Genomic DNA, 21,580 nt, shown 5'->3' with positions numbered 1-21,580 from the left:
ACAGTAAAATTGGGTTACAAAAACAGAAAATTCTGCTTCCCTTGGTTTAAACTTAGAAATGGTATTAATGCTTAATGCCAACAAGTTTTGAATGCAAAATGTGGTATGTTGGGAGTGTCAAAACCAATGTACCTATTTTCTATCCAAAAGTCAACATTTTTGTTGACTAATGAAGTGAATAGTGACACCAAAATTTGAAATTCACAAATTGAAGAATTTTAAAGTATCAAATGCCCTAGTATATCTAACAAGATTGGTTTGGATAGTTTGGCATGCCAATAGGGTTCGGTTAGCAGTACTGCACATGGCATTATGCCATTCTGTGATTTTATGGCTTTTAGCCATTTTGATATTGTGTTGAGACTTGGCCTCGTGCCTAATATTATTTACAGCTTGTTGTTAGCCGCTCACACAATCGAGATACATATGTGACCGATGGTGTGACGCCCGAGGTACTTGATACCCAAAGTGCCAATTTACTGTTTATCCATCCACTGCTCAAGATAGGTTACTTGGGCAACCAAATGAATGAAAGTGGACAAAGTTAACGAAATAAATGGATATACAAATACAAAACAAATAAGACATATACATTCAATGCATATTTATTTCTGTTATTTCTTTCTATTTTATTATTGCACCACTAAGCATCATTGCTTAGCCCGTTGCTTTTGCCACGCGTAGGTTCTGGAGATACTGATCGTGAGCCCAGTAGACCGCAGACTGGGTGAGTCCATCCTGCAGCTCTACACAGTGTCCGTGTCACCTCACCTTCTACAGTGCATTGGTAGGACACTAGGTTTCATTTTGGTGTTTTGTAACTAAATTTTTATTTTCTCATATGTATTTGGATTTATGTAATGTATTTTGATGTTCATGTAAATAATGAAAATGGTGTTGGTGAATGAAAAAAAAATGAATATCTATGTGTGACTTGTACATGATTATTACATGAGCTGAATGATTGAGAAACGAAATTGAAAAATATTGAGATTTTGATATTGGAGTTTGAGAGTGATGAGATATGAATATTGGAAGTGTTTTTAACAGGTTCCAAAGAACTGTTTTCTCCATTTTTAGCCGGCACTCTGCCGGATTTTCTTTAAAATTTTCGGAACCTCAAATAAATAATAATTTCGATAAATGGCTTAAATAAATTATATTTCATAAACTATATTCAAAATTATGACAAAAATTGATTAAGTTAAAATAGAGGGTGCCGATACACCGTGTGACATTGCTTACTCGGATATACTGTACACGGGTAAGGGGTGTCACAATACCTAATGAATTACCAACTTCGTCTACTGATAATCCATTAAATACAATACAAGGGATTTTAAAACTTTTCTTACTTCTTTTACAGTGGCGAGCACTATTTACAGGTGTTAAAAACTTTTTTGAACTTAAGTGAAACAGCTAACACATTTGGATTATTAGTAATTTCTGTAAAAATTTTAGCGGAGTGCCATCTATATTTTGAATAAAACAGTTCTTCAAAAACCTGTAAAAAGCACTTCAAATATATTTCTCAATCTCAAACTCCAACATTTAATCAACACAATATGTTTCTCAACTCAAAACCACAATAATTTTTCAATATTTCCAAAGGCTGAGATAAAAGAAACATAGTACAAATTTTTCAAGCCAAAATAATACACAATTTATTTTTATAACTTCAATGTACAATTTTAATTTACAACTGCTCAAAACCAAGAACACTATATACATACAGTGAACATACATTACAATATAAAATGCAAAATATGGTATACTCAATATGCCCGATGATCTCTCACTGAAGCACTAGCAGCCTAGTCTGTTGCACTGTCAGTCTGTCTACCAGCGACAGCAATGAAAAGCTATCATTGAGACAATGTCTCAGTGGTGCACAATATTAACCAAATACAACTTTAAATCACAAATCATAAGTCATATAAGTAGTGGATACTTAAACCATAGTTAAATTCAAGACAATGAATGTCATAAAGAATTTGAACTCTATTTCACAATATCACAATAAATCTCAATAAGTCAAAACATGGTTAAATTCAAAAGACAGTGAATGTCAATAAGAATTTAAACTCAATTTCACAATTTACAAAGTTCATATAACACAAATTTGATCAAATAACTGAATAATATAGTTTTCCAATCAATAATACCATTTGATCAAATAATTGAATAATACAGTTTTGCAAATCAATAACACAATTTAAATGCTGCACAATTACATTTCACAAATTATCAAAGCTCATTATAGAAAAATTTTGAGTCAAATAATTCAATAAACACAGTGTTGCCAATTCATACACAACTTAAGCCATGACACAAAGTTTCCGATCAATGCCGCATTGTACACCACGATAAAGCAATCTACAACCCCACTAATCAAAATCAATGAGGGAGGTGGCTAACTATCTAATGAGTACTCATCCGATCTACAACCTCAACTGGTAAACCAGAGAGTGAGGAAAATAAACGATCTCAACCCCATAAATGGAGGAATAATGTGATACTGTCAGGCTAAGTGTGAATCAAAACAATTCCAAATCCCAATATTTAAATATTTCATACAATCCACAAATCATATTTTATCTCAAAATTTCCATTTGCAAAGTAGGCAACACACTAATTTCCAAATAAGATTCTCAAAGCCAAAACAATAAAAAATTATTCATAACTCATTTCTCCAAATAAATTTGCTAGTAAAAGTAGTGAATATAAAAGTATTGTGCACAGATACAATTTAAAAATATAATATTCAAATAAATTTTTAAGTTGAAAATAAGAAATCAAAATTATTGTGCACAAACACAATTTAAAACAATAACATACAATTAATCATAATTTATTTCAATTGAAAAATTCAAAAGAAATAACTATTGTGCACAAACACACTTTAAAACAATAACATACAAATAATCATAATTTATTTCAATTGAAAATTTTAAAAGAAATAATTATTGTGCACAAACACACTTTAAAACAGTAACATAGAAATAATCATAATTTATTTCAATTGAAAAATTCAAAAGAAATAATTATTGTGCACAAACCTCTGATAACTGTCTCTTGGCTCTGACTCGGTGTTTCCTTCCCTTTCCCTGAGTCTTTGCTAACTGAGAAACACAATTTGAAGTGTTTCAGCACTCATTTAAACTGTCTCTAACGATAATGCTTGATAATTAATTTACTAAATTCTATTATTTGCTTAGTCAACCTAATATGTCGACCCTAGATGCATTCTAGGTGAATTAGGTTTTAATATTACCAATATGTCACATTTGTAGCCTTTTAGGGTTGGTACATGTTACCCAATTCTTTTCCATGTATATTGCGTTTTCTTGCAATTTGCTGGATTCTGGGATATTAGTTTGACCTAGCCGGACGACCTAGTAGATCTATGTCTTATTGCATGCGGGGCAAAATTTCAGGTCATTCTGAGTTTACTAGACCAAGTTATGGTCATTTTACTATTGCTGGTCAAAATGCATCAAAATTGGTCACTTTAGGTCATTTTAGGTTCGGCCAATTTTTGGACCCGAACTTGTGCAAGCTTTTTGACTTGGCTATAGTCATTTCCGGGCTTTGGTGTCTTTATAAGACTTGTAGATATAGGTCTTAACTATTCATGGTAAAAATTGCAGGTCAATTGGACCTGTTTTGAGTGAGTTATGTCCAAAACACTAACTGCTGCCCAAATGGTCAATTTTCAGGCCTTAAGTGCACTAATCCGGATTTGGTCATTTTTCAAGTTACCTTACAAGCAGAATTTTAGTAAGCTTCCTTCATGAAAGTTGGCACATTTTGTGCCTAGTTTCACCTCCAATTGGTCTCATACCAATTGGAGCCACACAATTAAGGTTCTAGGCCAAAATGCACACTGCCCTATAGCAACACTCTTCATTACATACCAAATACACTTTTAACACTTACCAAGTTGCACATTCATGCCATTTCTGTTTTGTACCATAACACAAACACATTTCACAACACATTGTTGGTCATTTTGGCAGCTTGTAATCACACTTAATATGCACCATATAGTGCAGAATTTTTCAAGCTCAAATTACAACAATTTAATCACCTAACCTAGCTCATTTACATGTCCAACCTCACACCATCATACATATACACAAGCTGCCATAACAAGTACCAAAATTCAACATTAATATTCCATAAACCAAACATGAAATAACATTTTTATGGTTCACCATTCAAGCTACCGATTCATACACCTCTCTCCATTAATGTCCAAGCTTCCAAATTCAAGTACGCATTCACATATACTAAGTATACATCACCCAAATTAATTCCTACACACATAAACATTTAATCAACCCTTTAATCTACCATTTACAAGCAAGAATAAACTGTCCTTAATGTCGCAAGGAGTTTTGCGGTCGCCTGAACGAATCCTCACCGAAGTGGAAAAGAATGAGGAGTCGCTACTTTAATTTTGAGGGAAACTAAAGAAAACCATTTGTGAAGATAAATTGAAATAAAACCACTTCAAAACAGAGATTCTAAGTTCGGGGTCCGTAAACGGGTGGGGAAGGTGTTAGGCACCCCACCTCGTCCCTTAATTAGGGTAAGTAGATTTAACTTCGCACTCTTTATAAATTAGTTAGGAGGACTTGAATAGAAATGTTAATCCTTTTGACAAAAGGAATATTTGATTTTTCACTAAATTTGGATTACCGAGATACATAAGTAAATGAGACAACCTCAGTGAATTGACGTCGCATATCATTTTTGGTTTTGGGATTATTTTGCGTACAGGTTAAAATTTGGTGTGAGAATCGGATAAGAACTCTCCTCCAATCTCTTTTAAATATTTTATTAAAATTCTGAGTGGAGATCAGATAAGAACCCTCCTCCGATCTCTTTTGAAGTATTTAAAATTTAGGATTGAGAATCGGATAAGAACTCTCCTCCGATCTCCTTTAAGTATTTATTAAAATTTTAGCTCGAAGATCGGATAAGAACTCTCCTCCGATCTCCTTTTAAATGTTTATGGAAATTTTAGATCGAGAAACGGATAAGAACTCTCCTCCGATCTCTTTTAAGTACTTATTAAAATTTTGAGCTGAGAATCGGATAAGAACTCTCCTCCGATATCTTTTAAATATCTATTGGAATTTTAAGTTGAGAATCGGATAAGAACTCTCCTCCGATCTCTTTTAAATTAACAGGAGCCTGAAAGGGACTTTTCCGATCTCCCGAATTTTAATTTCAGCTACATGTCCTAAGAGCCTAAAGCTAAGGATTCTGGCATTCAAAGGTGCTGGGGATAAGGCTTCTTTTAACTAATTGATACCTTGTGACTAGACGGGGGATACTAGACTGAATTTACTGACCTCCCATGTGGTCACCTTACCAATACCTATTAATGCCCGATCTATTCTATTTAGTTATCCAAGGTTTGGTTTCATTTTGTCTTATGACGTCTTGCCTAATGACCTATTGAATTTTCCTAGTGATTCGGCTTCACCATTTCCCTGTCTTATTATTTAGACCTTTTATCATTATAAAAGGACTTTTACGTTGCCGTTACCTACATTTTGTTTAGTTACTTCTACGCTATTCGGCACCAGAACTCCTGTGCTAAGAAGTAATGAAGATTAATCAAAGAATAGACTGATTAACAAAGAAGTAAACTCGAGAATGACAGTCTCCGTGTTTAAAATATAGTATAAACTTGGTGAAAATTACAAATAGAAAAAGAATAAATGAAATACGTGAATAAAGAAGAACATTTGATAAAATAACGATATAGCACTGACCTGTAGGGAGTCGAATCTACTAAACTAACTATGGAATCACAGAATGTAATAGGACTGCAGGTTGATAGCTGGAGGACTAAGGTTCGCCTCGAAATGAAGGATTCTTTGTTAAAATGTAAACAGGTCAAAATAACCAAGCTTGAATGGAGTTGAGCTTTGTGACACCCCTTACCCGTGTACAGTATACCCGAGTAAGTAATGCCACATGGTGTACCGGCACACTCTAATATTCCTCAATTAATTTATATCATGCTTTTGCATATAATTTATGAAATACAATTTATTTAAGCCATTTATCAAAAGTATTATTCATTTAAGGTTTCGAAAATTTTAAAGAAAATCCGGCGGAGTACCGGCTAAAAATGGAGAAAACCGTTCTTCGGAACCTGTGAAAACACTTCCAAATAATTTTCAAACAAACCCAACTTCAATTCATCAACAGTCTCAATATCAAAAACTCAACAATATTTCTCAATTTCAGTTCTCAATAGCCTTTTCATTTCTCAAACATCCATTTCTCAGGGTTCTCATATATATAAATAACAATTAAAAGCTCAAATTACTTCCATACATAACCATAAATCTTTATTATTTACATGAACCTTAAAATACATTACATAATCCCAAATACATATGAGAAAATAAAAATTTAATTACAAAATGACAAAATGACACCTAGTGCCCTACCAATGCACTGCAGGTAGTAAGGTGACACGGACACTGTGCAGATCTGCAGGATGAACTCACCCGATCCTACGGTCTCATGGGCTCACGATCGGGATCTCCGGTACCTACGCGTGGCAAAGCAACGCGCTAAGCAATAATGCTTAGTGGTGCAATAATATAATAAAAGAAAATAGCAAGAAAAGCGAATATATAGTGAATGTGTATGATTCATTTGTTTAGTATGGTTATATATACATTAATTCGTAACTTTGTTCACTTTCATTCATTTGGTTGCCCAAGTAACCTACACTAGACGATGGATGGATAACGGGTAAACCGCACTGGGTATCAAGTACCTCGGGCGTCACACCATCGGTCACATATGCATCTCCGGTGTGCAGCAATGCACTAACAAGCTGTAAATATATCAGGCATAAGGCCAAAGCTCAATACAAAGTCAGAATGGCTAAAAGCCATAAAATCACAGAATGGCATATTGCCATGTGCAGTACTGCTAACTGAACCCTATTGGCATGCCAAACTATCCAAACCAATCATGTTAGGTATACTAGGGCATTTGAAACTTTTAAATTCTTCAATTTGTGAATTTCAAATTTTTAGTGTCACTATTCATCTTATTGGTCAACAAAAATGTTGACTTTTAGAATAAAAATATGTACATTGACTTTAGCACTCCCTACATACAACATTTGGCATTCCAAACTTGTTGGCATTAAGCATTTATACCATTTCAAAGTTTAAACCAACACAAGCAGAATTTTCAGTTTTTGTGAGTCAAATTCACTGTTCCATTGGATACTGTTTCTGTGGGAATTTGAAGAAATGTAAAACATGAAAGTTGTTCCTTATTTTGTCTAGTTGAATTTCCTTTTTTGAATCACTCCATTTGGAGTTTTGTAGCTCCAGATATGGTCCAAAAACCACAGCTGGCCGGATGTGCATTCTGCAGAAATTACCATATCTACAGTAACATGAACAGTGACTGCCACTGCCATTTGGGTTAGGTTCTGGCCATAATTTGGGATAGGTTTCTTTATGAAAGTTGTTTTTCTATGTCTTAACTTGTTTCTGTAAAAATTTCAGGTCAATTGACCAAATCTACAGTGAGTTATGGCCAAATGAACAGTAGTTACTGTTCATTTGGTCATTCTGCAGAAATCGATTCTGGTATCCGGATTGGGGCCAAGTTTTGGTCCTCTTGCTTTGGTCTTTTGGGCATGGTTTCTTCAGTAAAAATGTGCCATTATAAGCCTAGTTTCATGTCCAATTGGCCAAACACCAATTGGACCAACACAGCCCAAGTTATGGCAGTGCAAGTGGATTGAATTTTCAGTCCCTCTGCTGCTGTCCTAGGGCAGCCTGCAACTTCACTTTGCAATCCTATTTTTCAGTCCATTTTATGCTCAACATACCTAAAATGGTCACTAATTAACCATTAAAATGTGCTCTAACAATTTCCTAAGCCAAGTCAATTTTTGCACTCTTCAAAACCCTAGTTCCATTATAGGTTTTCACAACACCTTAAATACTAGCTCCTTCAATAATCACATGCACACATGGTTTAAACTTGATCTATAGCCCACTTTAAGTCCATCAAAACAATCAAAATAATTCCTTCACAAGGGCTGCCAAAAATTCATAGTATGTATAAACATAATTCTTGTTCATTTTAGTTGCAATTCTCACTCAATACAAGTTACAATTCATGAAAATAAGAAGTTTTAAGTGTCTAATGCACTAACCTTGATTAGGGCAGATTTTTCCCCACTCAAAACTTCACTTTCCTTCACTTTCTAGGCTGCCAAACACTTCCCCAAGAGGTGTGGTTGGTTAAGTTTTAATGAAGGGGTTTAGGGTTTAGTGGTGGAAACAAAGGAGAAATTGAGCTTGATTGAAAAAAAATCAATGGAGGGAGGAAGATGGATTTCGGCTGCACTTGAGGAGAGAAGGATAGCTGCTGGTTTTTTGATGAATTTAGTCTTCAATTTGTCTCTTTATTAGTTAGTCAAATGAGGGCTTAATGGTGATTGGTTGGAAATTTTAAATGACATCACATTGATGTCATAAATTGCATATGTTGCATTTTTCTTTTCTTTCCTCTACTACTCATTTTCAATTTAATTTCTAGCAATGTTTCTTCATATTTTATGTCATATTAATTATTTACTCAACTGGACAAGTCGGCCAAAAATCACCTTTGAAGGCGAAATGACCAAAATGCCCTCCGTTTGGCTTAACGGGTCAAAATTGTCTGTACCGATTGAAAATTTTTCCTAGGCATTTTCTTGGCATTCTAATGCCATGGGAACCTCAGTAACCCTTCTCTGGAGTCCCAAAAATTATTTTACAATTTTTCCCCCGGGTCTAGGGCTCCTAGTTGCGAGAACCGCAACTTCCCTCTGGTTACCCATCGCTTAGGCACCGGCTCGTTTGACTTGGTTGTATTTATTTCTAAAATTTTTACTAAGTGTTTCTTATTAATATTTGAGTTAATTTTGGTCCCTCACTTAAGTTTAATTATTTTTCCGGACGTTCTAGCTGTCCGGACCGACACCGGTCACCGGAACAGTAGAATGTACGGAGTGGTTACCGGGAGGGTGTTACAACTCTTCCCCTCTAATTTAAATTTCGTCCTCGAAATTTACCTGATGCAAACAGTTGAGGGAACTGTTGCCTCATCGTCTCTTCACTTTCCCAAGTTGCCTCCTCGGTGTTGTGGTGCCTCCAAAGCACTTTCACCAGTGGAATCTGCTTGTTCATCAATTCTTTTACTTCCTGAGCCAGGATCCGTAGAGGTTCTTCTTCATATGTCAAATCCGGCTGTATTTCAATTTCTTCTCTGGAGATGACATGTGAAGGATCTGAGCGGTATCTCCTGAGCATGGACACGTGGAACACATTATGGATCTTGTCCAGCTCTGGTGGTAAAGCTAGCCTATAGGCCACTGGACCCACACGTTCAATGACTTCATATGGGCCAATGAACCTAGGGCTTAACTTACCTTTTCTTCCAAACCTCAACACTTTCTTCCACGGTGACACCTTGAGGAACACTTTGTCGCCAACCACATATTCTATTTCTTTTCTCTTCAGGTCGGCATAAGATTTACATGCATCGAGGCAACCTTCAGATTAGCTTTGATCAATTTTACTTTGTCCTCAGTCTGTTTCACCAGGTCTGGCCCTACCAGTTTATCTTCACCCAATTCAGTCCAGCACACTGGAGTTCTACATTTTCTTCCATACAGTGCTTCATATGGGGCCATTTGGATGCTAGCTTGATAGCTATTGTTGTATGCAAATTCTGCCAATGGGAGATATCTATCCCAACTTCCCTCAAACTCAATGACACAACTCCTCAGCATATCCTCAAGGACCTGACATATATTTCATGTTATTATTATCATTTTAATTCAATATTTGTATCAACTTCATTGGTTTCAATTGTTTACCTGGATTACTCTTTCTGATTGCCCATCCGTCTGAGGATGGAAAGCTGTGCTGAAGTGGAGTTGTGTACCCAAGGATTCATGCAACTTCCTCCAAAATCTCGATGTAAACCTTGGGTCTCGATCAGATATGATGGAAAGTGGAATTCCATGCAGTCTGACTATCTCACTGATATACAATTCTGCTAACTTCTCCAGTGAGTAGTCAGTCCTAACTGGCAGAAAGTGTGCTGACTTGGTCAATCTATCCACTATTACCCATGCTGCATCATGTTTCTTCTGGGTGAGAGGTAGACCACTTACAAAATCCATGGTGACCCGATCCCATTTCCATTGCTCCTTATAGGATGGCACCCACTGAATTGAGGGAGTTGAAAACTCAGTTGCAAGAGTTTCTAGATAAGGGGTTCATACGCCCCAGTGTGTCACTATGGGGAGCTCCAGTGCTGTTTGTAAAAAAGAAGGATGGGACTTTGAGGCTTTGTATTGATTACCGGCAGTTGAATAAAGTGACAGTGATACCACTAAATGTGACACCCCTTACCCGTGTACAGTATACCCGAGTAAGTAATGCCACAAGGTGTACCGGCACACTCTAATATTCCTCAATTAATTTATATCATGCTTTTGCATATCATTTATGAAATACAATTTATTTAAGCCATTTATCAAAAGTATTATTCATTTAAGGTTCCGAAAATTTTAAAGAAAATCCGGCGGAGTACCGGCTAAAAATGGAGAAAACCGTTCTTCGGAACCTGTGAAAACACTTCCAAATAATTTTCAAACAAACCCAACTTCAATTCATCAACAGAGTCTCAATATCAAAAACTCAACAATATTTCTCAATTTCAGTTCTCAATAGCCTTTTCATTTCTCAAACATCCATTTCTCAGGGTTCTCATATATATAAATAACAATTAAAAGCTCAAATTACTTCCATACATAACCATAAATCTTTATTATTTACATGAACCTCAAAATACATTACATAATCCCAAATACATATGAGAAAATAAAAATTTAATTACAAAATGACAAAATGACACCTAGTGCCCTACCAATGCTGCAGTAGTGAGGTGACACGGACATCGTGCGGTCTGCAGGATGAACTCACCCAGTCTGCGGTCTACTGGGCTCATGATCGGGATCTCCAGTACCTACGTGTGGCAAAAGCAACGCGCTAAGCAATAATGCTTAGTGGTGCAATAATATAATAAAAGAAAATAGCAAGAAAACAAATATATAGTGAATGTGTATGATTCATTTGTTTAGTATGGTTATATATACATTAATTCAGTAACTTTGTTCACTTTCATTCATTTGGTTGCCCAAGTAACCTACACTAGACGACTGGACTGGATAACGGGTAAACTGGCACTGGGTATCAAGTACCTCGGGCCGTCACACCATCGGTCACATATGCATCTCCCGGTGTGCAACAGAACAGCTAACAAGCTGTAAATATATCAGGCATAAGGCCAAAGCTCAATACAAAGTCAGAATGGCTAAAAGCCATAAAATCACAGAATGGCATATTGCCATGTGCAGTACTGCTAACTGAACCCTATTGGCATGCCAAACTATCCAAACCAATCATGTTAGGTATACTAGGGCATTTGAAACTTTTAAATTCTTCAATTTGTGAATTTCAAATTTTTAGTGTCACTATTCATTTTATTGGTCAACAAAAATATTGACTTTTAGAATAAAAATATGTACATTGACTTTGGCACTCCCTACATACCACATTTGGCATTCCAAACTTGTTGGCATTAAGCATTTATACCATTTCAAAGTTTAAACCAACACAAGCAGAATTTTCAGTTTTTGTGAGTCAACTTTACTGTTCCATTGGACACTGTTTCTTTGGGAATTTGAAGAAATGTAAAACATGAAAGTTGTTCCTTATTTTGTCTAGTTGAATTTCATTTTTTGAATCACTCCATTTGGAGTTTTGTAGCTCCAGATATGGTCCAAAAACCACAGCTGGCCGGATGTGCATTCTGCAGAAATTACCATATCTACAGTAACATGAACAGTGACTGCCACTGCCATTTGGGTTAGGTTCTGGCCATAATTTGGGGTAGGTTCCTTCATAAAAGTTGTTTGTCTATGTCTTAACTTGTTTCTGTAAAAAGTTCAGGTCAATTGACCAAATCTACAGTGAGTTATGGCCAAATGAACAGTTACTGTTCATTTGGTCATTCTGCAGAATCAGTTGCAGGGTATCCGGATTGGGGCCAAGTTTTAGTCCTCTTGCTTTGGTCTTTTGGGCATGGTTTCTTCAGCAAAAATGTGCCATTATAAGCCTAGTTTCATGTCCAATTGGCCAAACACCAATTGGACCAACACAACCCAAGTTATGGCAGTGCAAGTGGACTGAATTTTCAGTCCCTCTGCTGCTGTCCTAGGGCAGCCTACAACTTCACTTTGCAATCCTATTTTTCAGTCCATTTTATGGTCAACATACCTAAAATGGTCACTAATTGACCATTAAAATGTGATCTAACAATTTGCTAAGCCAAATCAATTTTTCACTCTTCAAAACCCTAGTTCCATTATAGGTTTTCACAACACCTTAAATACTAGCTCCTTCAATAATCACATGCACACATGGTTTAAACTTGATCTATAGCCCACTTTAAGTCCATCAAAACAATCAAAATAATTCCTTCACAAGGGCTGCCAAAAATTCATAGTATGTATACACATAATTATTGTTCATTTTAGTTGCAATTCTCACTCAATACAAGTTACAATTCATGAAAATAAGAAGTTTTAAGTGTCTAATGCACTAACCTTGATTAGGGCAGATTTTTCCTCACTCAAAACTTCACTTTCCTTCACTTTCTAGGCTGCCAAACACTTCCCCAAGAGTTGTGGTTAAGTTTTAATGAAGGGGTTTAGGGTTTACTGGTGGAAACAAAGGAGAAATTGAGCTTGATTGAAAAAAAATCAATGGAGGGAGGAAGATGGATTTCGGCTGCACTTGAGGAGAGAAGGATAGCTGCTGGTTTTTTGATGAATTTAGTCTTCAATTTGTCTCTTTATTAGTTAGTCAAATGAGGGCTTAATGGTGATTGGTTGGAAATTTTAAATGACATCACATTGATGTCATAAATTGCATATGTTGCATTTTTCTTTTCTTTCCTCCACTACTCATTTTCAATTTAATTTCTAGCAATGTTTCTTCATATTTTATGTCATATTAATTATTTACTCAACTGGACAAGTCGGCCAAAAATCACCTCTAAAGGCGAAATGACCAAAATGCCCTCCGTTTGGCTTAACGGGTCAAAATTGTCTGTACCGATTGAAAATTTTTCCTAGGTATTTTCTTGGCATTCTAATGCCATGGGAACCTCAGTAACCCTTCTCTGGAGTCCCAAAAATTATTTTACAATTTTTCCCCCGGGTCTAGGGCTCCTAGTTGCGAGAACCGCAACTTCCCTCCGGTTACCCATCGCTTGGGCACCGGCTCATTTGACTTGGTTGTATTTTATTTCTAAAATTTTTACTAAGTGTTTCTTATTAATACTTGAGTTAATTTTGGTCCCTCACTTAAGTTTAATTATTTTTCCGGACGTTCTAGCTGTCCGGACTGACACCGGTCACCGAAACAGTAGAATGTACGGAGTGGTTACCGGGAGGGTGTTACAAGCTTGGACAATATGAATGGAAATAGAAGATAACAAAGACAGAAAGTGAGAGTGTCACAGGATAATGAACGGACTGAAAATGAAGAATTTCAGTATTCAAGAATCCCTTTGCAAGAAAACACTTCAGAAAACTGGTTTCCAAAGTTTTTCTTATGAAAGCTAAAATAGCAGAGTAACGAACTGAATTAAGTTTCTGAGTTATTCCACTATGGTCACTGCCTTTTTTTCTATTTTTTTTTTTCGAACAGTTTTCATGCAGGTATTTATAGGAACCGGGTGGTTCCCCTGAAGGGTCAGGATCTATCTTTGGGGAGATGGAGGGTCAGGATTTCAAAGGACATGATCGGATGCTTGAGAATTAAAGCGAATCAAAATGAACGGCCGAGATCATCCTCAGGATACCTGTCTTTTTCTTCTTCTGATCTAACGGTCCAAAACTTTGTTGACCTGGGTGATCCGAGGGCTGGGAATAAAAGGCGCCGGTCTTGTCGTCTTCCTCTTTGATCCAAAGGCTCTGGACTCGTCCTTGCAAGTGAGACCAACGGTGGAGATTGGGATATCTGAGGATCATGACATACTCTGGCACCTGTCAGCATTGTGGGCGATTCTCAGGCGTGCGGTGGAGATTTCGTCTGCGATGCTTTAACTACCTTGGCTCTGATTCTGACGACGGTTATTGGGATTTGTCTTATTCTCTTTGCCTTCCGATCTTCCCTCTTTCTGATCTCCTTTACACACTCCTTTTCCGATCTCTCATGCTGGTCTCCCATCTTCCGATCTCTATTATTCCGATCCTTTCCTTACTCAGGCCCGGTCCGGTCAAAGCATTAATTTCCCCTCGATTCCCGAAGCGTCCGCTTCGTTTTTTGCTTAGCAATAAATGCCTGGTTTCTCCCTATATATACCCCAGACAGAAGAAAACTTCCCTCATTCAATTTTCCTCTCTTCCTTCTTACTTTCCAGTTCTAGTTGCTCCGGCAGAAGTTCCGGCCATGATTGTGGCTGTTGATCCCTTTCCGATGGACTTCTTTGTTCCTCGACTGAAAATTTACGATCCCGGTGATCGGATAATAGCGATAACCTTATCTGATGATGGTGAGAGAACTGAATCAATTAACCGATCTGGATTGCGGACCTCGATCGTGCCGATCTCGAGTCGTTCAACTGGCATAATCGGCGAACAGATTTTGGCCGAGCAAATTGCTGATGTTTCACCGACCCTTGACGGTTGCTCTTCCAAGTTTATTTGGCTTCTCACCACATTGGGTGTTCCGACAGTGGCTTTCCTCCACATTGGGTGTTCCGACAGTGCCTCGGTTCTGGTCGGTGACACCCCTTTGGGTCAGTAACAATGTGACATTCCGGTCCCTAGAGATCGCCCAAATGATGTATTTTGTTTTGCAATGTAATCCGATCTCTAGAGATCACAGAAATAATGTAATCCAATTTTAGTGTAATCCGATCCCTAGAGACCGCCCAAATGATGTAATCCGATCTTTTGAAAATAAAGACTTTATTTTGTCGATTATCATCTTATTATTATTGCATTGATTATTTTCCAATCTCTAATGTGATTATCCGATCTAGTTCTTTACCTGAATGATACTTATCCGATCCGTAATTTGAAACACCTGGATCTGCCGCTCTATAATTAACCGATCTTGGGAATATGCGTGAGACGTGTCAGAACAGCTGGCGAGTCCCGCTAACCGATGCAGTGCCTGGAACATCATGAGCATTAAATGCTCGGACGAGTATAAATAGGGGCTGGGTTAGCCAGTTGCTCTCTTATTCCATTTTCAGTCTCTTGCGAACAACCCCAAAATCCTCTCGTTTTCTCAAGTTCTTCCGACGCCGATCAGATTCTGGTAAGGGCTTTGATCTTTCTTTTAGTTTAAATTCTTTATTTCCTTTGAAAATGAGCGGCGCCGAGGGTCAGAGAGCGACGAGCCCTCCTTCCATTCGGTTCGTGGTCGCTCGATGAAGTAGAGGTGGTCGGGCCAAGCGCCTGACGAGAACCTCCTAGGGTCTCCGTTCGGCTCGGGCGGACCACACCATCGAGGCTTGTACCTTCTTGAGGAGGGAGAATCTTCCTATAGGCAGCTGCCATCAATCTTGCAAGAAACCGATGCGCAATCGTTCGGCCAGAGTACAATATTCATCCCGATTAAATGCGAACTTATCCGGTGTCACGGCGATCAGGCCGATCACTTCTTTGAAGAGAATGACATGGTTATGGTATACGAGGAGCGATTAAAGGCGGTCTTGGTTCCCTCGGGCGACTTCTTCAAAGAGGTCCTAAAATATCACCGAGTGTGCATTGCCCAAGTTCACCTAACTCGTGGCGAATCTTAGTAGCCTTAGAGGCACATGTGCGAGCTAAGGGAATCGATCCCTACGGCTAAGGTGTTCGCCAAATCGCAGAGCTAACTCGCCAAAGGGACGACGAGCCTTTGGTTCTTTCAGGCAAAGCCTCATTGTGGGCTCTTTACCGATCTGCCCTCCTCCCTTAAGAATTGGAAGAACCGCTTCTTCATTCTGAGGAGCAAAAATCCGAACTGCTTTGAGGGCTTCCCCCGTAGCTGGTGGCACCAGGGGCCCTTAATTTCGAAGCGTATTACCCTGAACAAGGAGGAAGGCCTAATAGTGATGGAACTGAAGAATCAGGCGGCCACTCAAAAGTTCTCCTGTTTAGATGCGGTGACTGCCGAGCTGCATCATTGGACTATACAGCTGATCACCGGCCAAGATCGCTAGCTTCCGCTCTCTGACCTCGGCATCGGTACTTTCTACATCTCAGATCTCAGGACCTTAGCGATCTCACTGACCTCTTCTTTGTGCAGGTATGGCGGGTGGTGAGGGTTCCAAGAAGCGGAAGAAAGAAAGAGAGATTTCCCGGAAGTTAAAAGAGATGAAGCATTCGGAACTGTTTCAAACACCCGGCCATGAACCTGGGGAGATACAAAGAGGCCCGCCTCGACCTTCGGGACCGCCGATCGCAGAAGCTGTCCGATCTCCTCCTCGACGAGAAGAGCCGCCTCCATTTCCTCCAGTTGCTCCAAGCACATAAGTGGGTCCTTCTCAACCTTCTGCGAGGCCCCCTCCTCGTGGTGCTCAAGTGCTGATCGCTTCCCTGTAGAAGAACTGGACTGTTCGGGAGAACCCAGGTTTTGCCAAAGTCTTGGGGTCTTCCATCTGCCTTCGGGAGGATTGGGACCCACTGTCTCCGGACAATCTTGATGACATCCTGACCCGATCCATGAGTCTGAATGTAGAGTGCCTGGTGAACCAGCACATAGTCCAGGAAAAGGCTCACCGCCTGGGTAAGGAGGTCAAGAAGAAGAGTCAAGAAGTGGCATCCCTCCGATCCCAACTCTCATCCGCTCAGGATTAAATATCTCAAATTGAGGGGCGTATGAAGTACTATGAGGATAAGCTGGCCGAACAGGCTCATGTTCTGGCTGAAAGGGATCATGCTCTTGGAGAAGTCCAGGCGCTCAGGGCCAACGGAGCTGCTCAGGTCGCTCACCTTACTTAGGAGCTTAAGGCAAAAAATGAATAGATGGTGACAGGAATAGCCGGTGCTTATGTGAATGCTCACAAGGATCTCTTGGCCGAGCTCCAGTAGCGTTACCCAGAGGAGGACTTCTCTTGGATGGTCGCCTGGCTCCCGGAGGCGAGGGTGAGGATAGTGAGGAGGAGGTTGAGGGTGAGGGAGAAGACGGACAAAATGTAGATCAGGCTGGGGGTGATCCTCCAGCTGAATAACTTGTACAAATTTTTGAAATGAAATGAAATGGAATGCCTCTTTTGTTCGATGAATGGTTGTGATCGAAAAATTTCTAAATTATTAAACACTTGATTGTTTGAGTATCTTGAAATAACTGAAAGTGATTATCAACCCAAGTGTGAGAGATCAGAAAACACAATGAGCATAAGATCGGTAGAGAACCAACGCTAAACGGAACTTGATTAAAATAAAAATTTGGCTTGAACATTTAAGATTGGAATCATCCTTAAACCGGAACGGAACCTTTGATTATTCTTAAACTTTTGAAAGGGAGATCGGCAATAAAACTGGTAAGAAAAGATCTAGTGTCAGTTCATTTCGTTTGTCAACAGAGATCAGGAATATACTTGACTGGTCCGGAGATTCGACAATGGGTTTGAGAGATCGGTGAGTGATTTAATAGTCAAAGGGATACTTGGTATTGGGGATCTGTTTCAAAGTTTATTGATTCTGGGGATCGGTTTCAAGGTTTATTGATTCTGGGGATCGGTTTCAAGGTTTATTGATTCTGGGGATCGGCCAAAATATGGTGTCGACAGCTGCCCCTCTTTACATAATTTCTATTAAGGGGAAAAAATTTTCCCATGTAGGAATTATGTAAAGACTCAGACCCGTATTTTGGACGATTAGGTGTCCGAAACTAAAGCATACCTAAGTCAGTGACCTAGGGATCGGTATCAGAAGTTAAATTAAAATCAACTTGGATCAAGGAAACAGAGGTTGATAACAGGAAATGTAAATGCAAGAAATTAAAATCAACTTAGATCAAGGAACCAGAGGTTGATAACAGGAAATGTAAATTGCAGGAAATTAAAATGAACTTAGATCAAGGAAGCAGAGGTTGATAACAGGAAATGTAAATTGCAGGAAATTAAAAATCAACTTAGATCAAGGAACCAGAGGTTGATAACAGGAAATGTAAATTGCAGGAAATTAAAATCAACTTAGATCAAGGAACCAGAGGTTGATAAGAGGAAATGTAAATTGCAGGAAATTAAAATCAACTTAGATCAAGGAACCAGAGGTTGATAACTGGAAATGTAAATTGCAAGAAAATTAAAATCAACTTAGATCAAGGAACCAGAGGTTGATAACAGGAAATGTAAATGCATGAAATTAAAATCAACTTAGATCAAGGAACCAGAGGTTGATAACTGGAAATGTAAATTGCAGGAAATTAAAAATCAACTTAGATCAAGGAACCAGAGGTTGATAACAGGAAATTTAAATTGCAGGAAATTAAAATCAACTTAGATCAAGGAACCAGAGGTTGATAACAGGAAATGTAAATTGCAGGAAATTAAAATCAAGTTAGATCAAGGAACCAGAGGTTGATAACAGGAAATGTAAATGCATGAAATTAAAATCAACTTAGATCAAGGAACCAGAGGTTGATAACTGGAAATGTAAATTGCAGGAAATTAAAAATCAACTTAGATCAAGGAACCAGAGGTTGATAACAGGAAATTTAAATTGCAGGAAATTAACATCAACTTTGATCAAGGAACCAGAGGTTGATAACAGGAAATGTAAATTGCAGGAAATTAAAAATCAACTTAGATCAAGGAACCAGAGGTTGATAACAGGAAATGTAAATTGCAGGAAATTAAAAATCAACTTAGATCAAGGAACCAGAGGTTGATAACAGGAAATGTAAATTGTAGGAAATTAAAATCAACTTAGATCAAGGAACCAGAGGTTGATAACAGGAAATTTAAATTGCAGGTAATTAAAATCAACTTAGATCAAGGAACCAGAGGTTGATAACAGGAAATGTAAATTGCAAGAAATTAAAAATCAACTTAGATCAAGGAACCAGAGGTGCATAACTGGAAATGTAAATTGCAGGAAATTAAAATCAACTTAGATCAAGGAACCAGAGGTCGATAACAGGAAATGTAAATTGCAGGAAATTAAAATCAACTTAGATAAAGGAACCAGAGGTCGATAACAGGAAATGTAAATTGTGGGAAATTAAAATCAACTTAGATCAAGGAAGTAGAGGTTGATAACAGGAAATGTAAATTGCAGGAAATTAAAATCAACTTAGATCAAGGAACCAGAGGTTGATAACAGGAAATTTAAATTGCAGGTAATTAAATCAACTTAGATCAAGGAACTAGAGGTTGATAACAGGAAGTGTAAATTGCAAGAAATTAAAAATCAACTTAGATCAAGGAACCAGAGGTTGATAACTGGAAATGTAAATTCCAGGAAATTAATATCAACTTAGATCAAGGAACCAGAGGTTGATAACTGGAAATGTAAATTCCAGGAAATTAAAATCAACTTAGATCAAGGAACCAGAGGTCGATAACAGGAAATGTAAATTGCAGGAAATTAAATTCAACTTAGATCAAGGAACCAGAGGTTGATAATAGGAAATGTAAATGCATGAAATTAAAATCAACTTAGATCAAGGAAGCAGAGGTTGATAACAGCAAATGTAAATTGCACTTACAAAGCAAGCCTAATCCGGACACAAGAAGTTCTTCCCCAATGAAGTGTACTTAACAGAAACCCGAAGGCCAAAGATTAATGGAGGACGAGTTGCAAGACTTGACCTATGACCCCACTTTTCAAATGCCCTTCTTCTGGTTTCGACTTTTTCCCGAAAAGCGCCCTTGCGGGTTTTCACTTCCCCTTCGTCTATATGACTAGAAATGCCCTTTCGGGTTTTCACCTCTAGTTTATTTTTTATTTTTTATTTTTTTTATTTTTTTTTTTTGCGCTTCTAGGATGCCCTTTCGGGTTTTCATCCCTATTTTCCTTTTGTGTACCCTTTTCCTGGTCATTCCCTGCAAATCTCATAGTAAAGTATGTGAGGTTATCAATTGTTAAATCCTAATCTTATGGCAAAAATTTTAACTGATTAATAGCACATTAGATAACGAGATTGCAGAAGGATAATGTTAAAGAATAAATATAAAGGAAAGATAGAAGCATAGGGAATGAAGTATGACTTTATTACGGTTTTAATAAAAACAAAGATAGAGTTTCAAAGAAGAAGGGTACAAGGATAGATCTCACATATTCCTTGTGGCTGGCTTTGAAATCCCTTAACTGCCATTATTTCAAGTTCTCTGAAGCCTCATGTCATGATGGTTTATTTCCCTTCTCGGTCTCATGCTTCTTTCCTTATTTCTCCCTTTTGGTTCTTGGGATGCCCTTTCGGGTTTTCACCCCTAGATTTTTTTTTTTTTTCCTCTTTCAGGACGCCCTTTTGGGTTTTCATCCTTCACTCGTTTTACAGAAAGCGCCCCTTCGGGGTTTTCTAAAACTGCCTTCAAAACCCTTTATGGCCATTATGAGTTCTTGGTCATGCCATTCGGGTTAACTAATGCTCTGGCTGCTTTTATGCATCTGATGAATACTATCTTCAGACCATACCTCAACCAGTTTGTTGTGGTATTCATAGATGATATATTGGTCTATTCGAGGAGTGTAGAAGAGCATGATAGACATCTACGGATTGTATTGCAGACTTTGAGGGAGAAATAGCTATATGCCAAATTGTCGAAGTGTGAGTTTTGGCTGAAAGAAATATCTTTCTTGGGGCATGTAGTATCAGTAGAGGGCATCAAGGTAGATCCAAGTAAGATAGAAGCTATCCTTAATTGGAAGCCACCCAGAAATATCACAGAGATTCGCAATTTTCTGGGTTTAGCTGGATACTACCATCGATTTATGAAGGGATTTTCAATATTGGCATCTCCATTGACAAAGCTGCTTGGGAAAGATATGAAATTTCAGTGGACAGATAAATGCCAGCAGAGTTTTAATGAATTAAAGAGGTATTTAACTGAGGCTCTAGTCCTGACTTTACCTACACCGGGTAAAGAATATACAGTTTATAGTGATGCTTCTCACAATGGGTTAGGCTGTGTGTTGATGCAAGATCGAAATGCCTGTAACACCCCTATGTTTGGTAGTGCGTTATATTGTTCCGGTGACAGTGTCTGTCCGGACAGCTAGGATGCTTGGAATTATATTTAAATGTTAGTAAGGAGACATAAAATAATAAAATACAAGAAAGGAAAATATAAGAAAAACAAAGGAAAAATAACAGCAATGAAATGAAACTAAGTTAAACGAGCCAGCACCACAGCGATGGGCAATCGCAAACCTAGGGTTTGCTTATGTTTTGGTGAATGGAAGTTCTAATGGTCAATTAGTGACCATTTGGCTGTGTATGACTAGGAA

The sequence above is a fragment of the Hevea brasiliensis genome, chromosome 2, assembly GCF_030052815.1.
Source record: "Hevea brasiliensis isolate MT/VB/25A 57/8 chromosome 2, ASM3005281v1, whole genome shotgun sequence".
Taxonomy (NCBI): domain Eukaryota; kingdom Viridiplantae; phylum Streptophyta; class Magnoliopsida; order Malpighiales; family Euphorbiaceae; genus Hevea; species Hevea brasiliensis.
Note: the sequence above shows the minus strand (reverse complement) of the source record.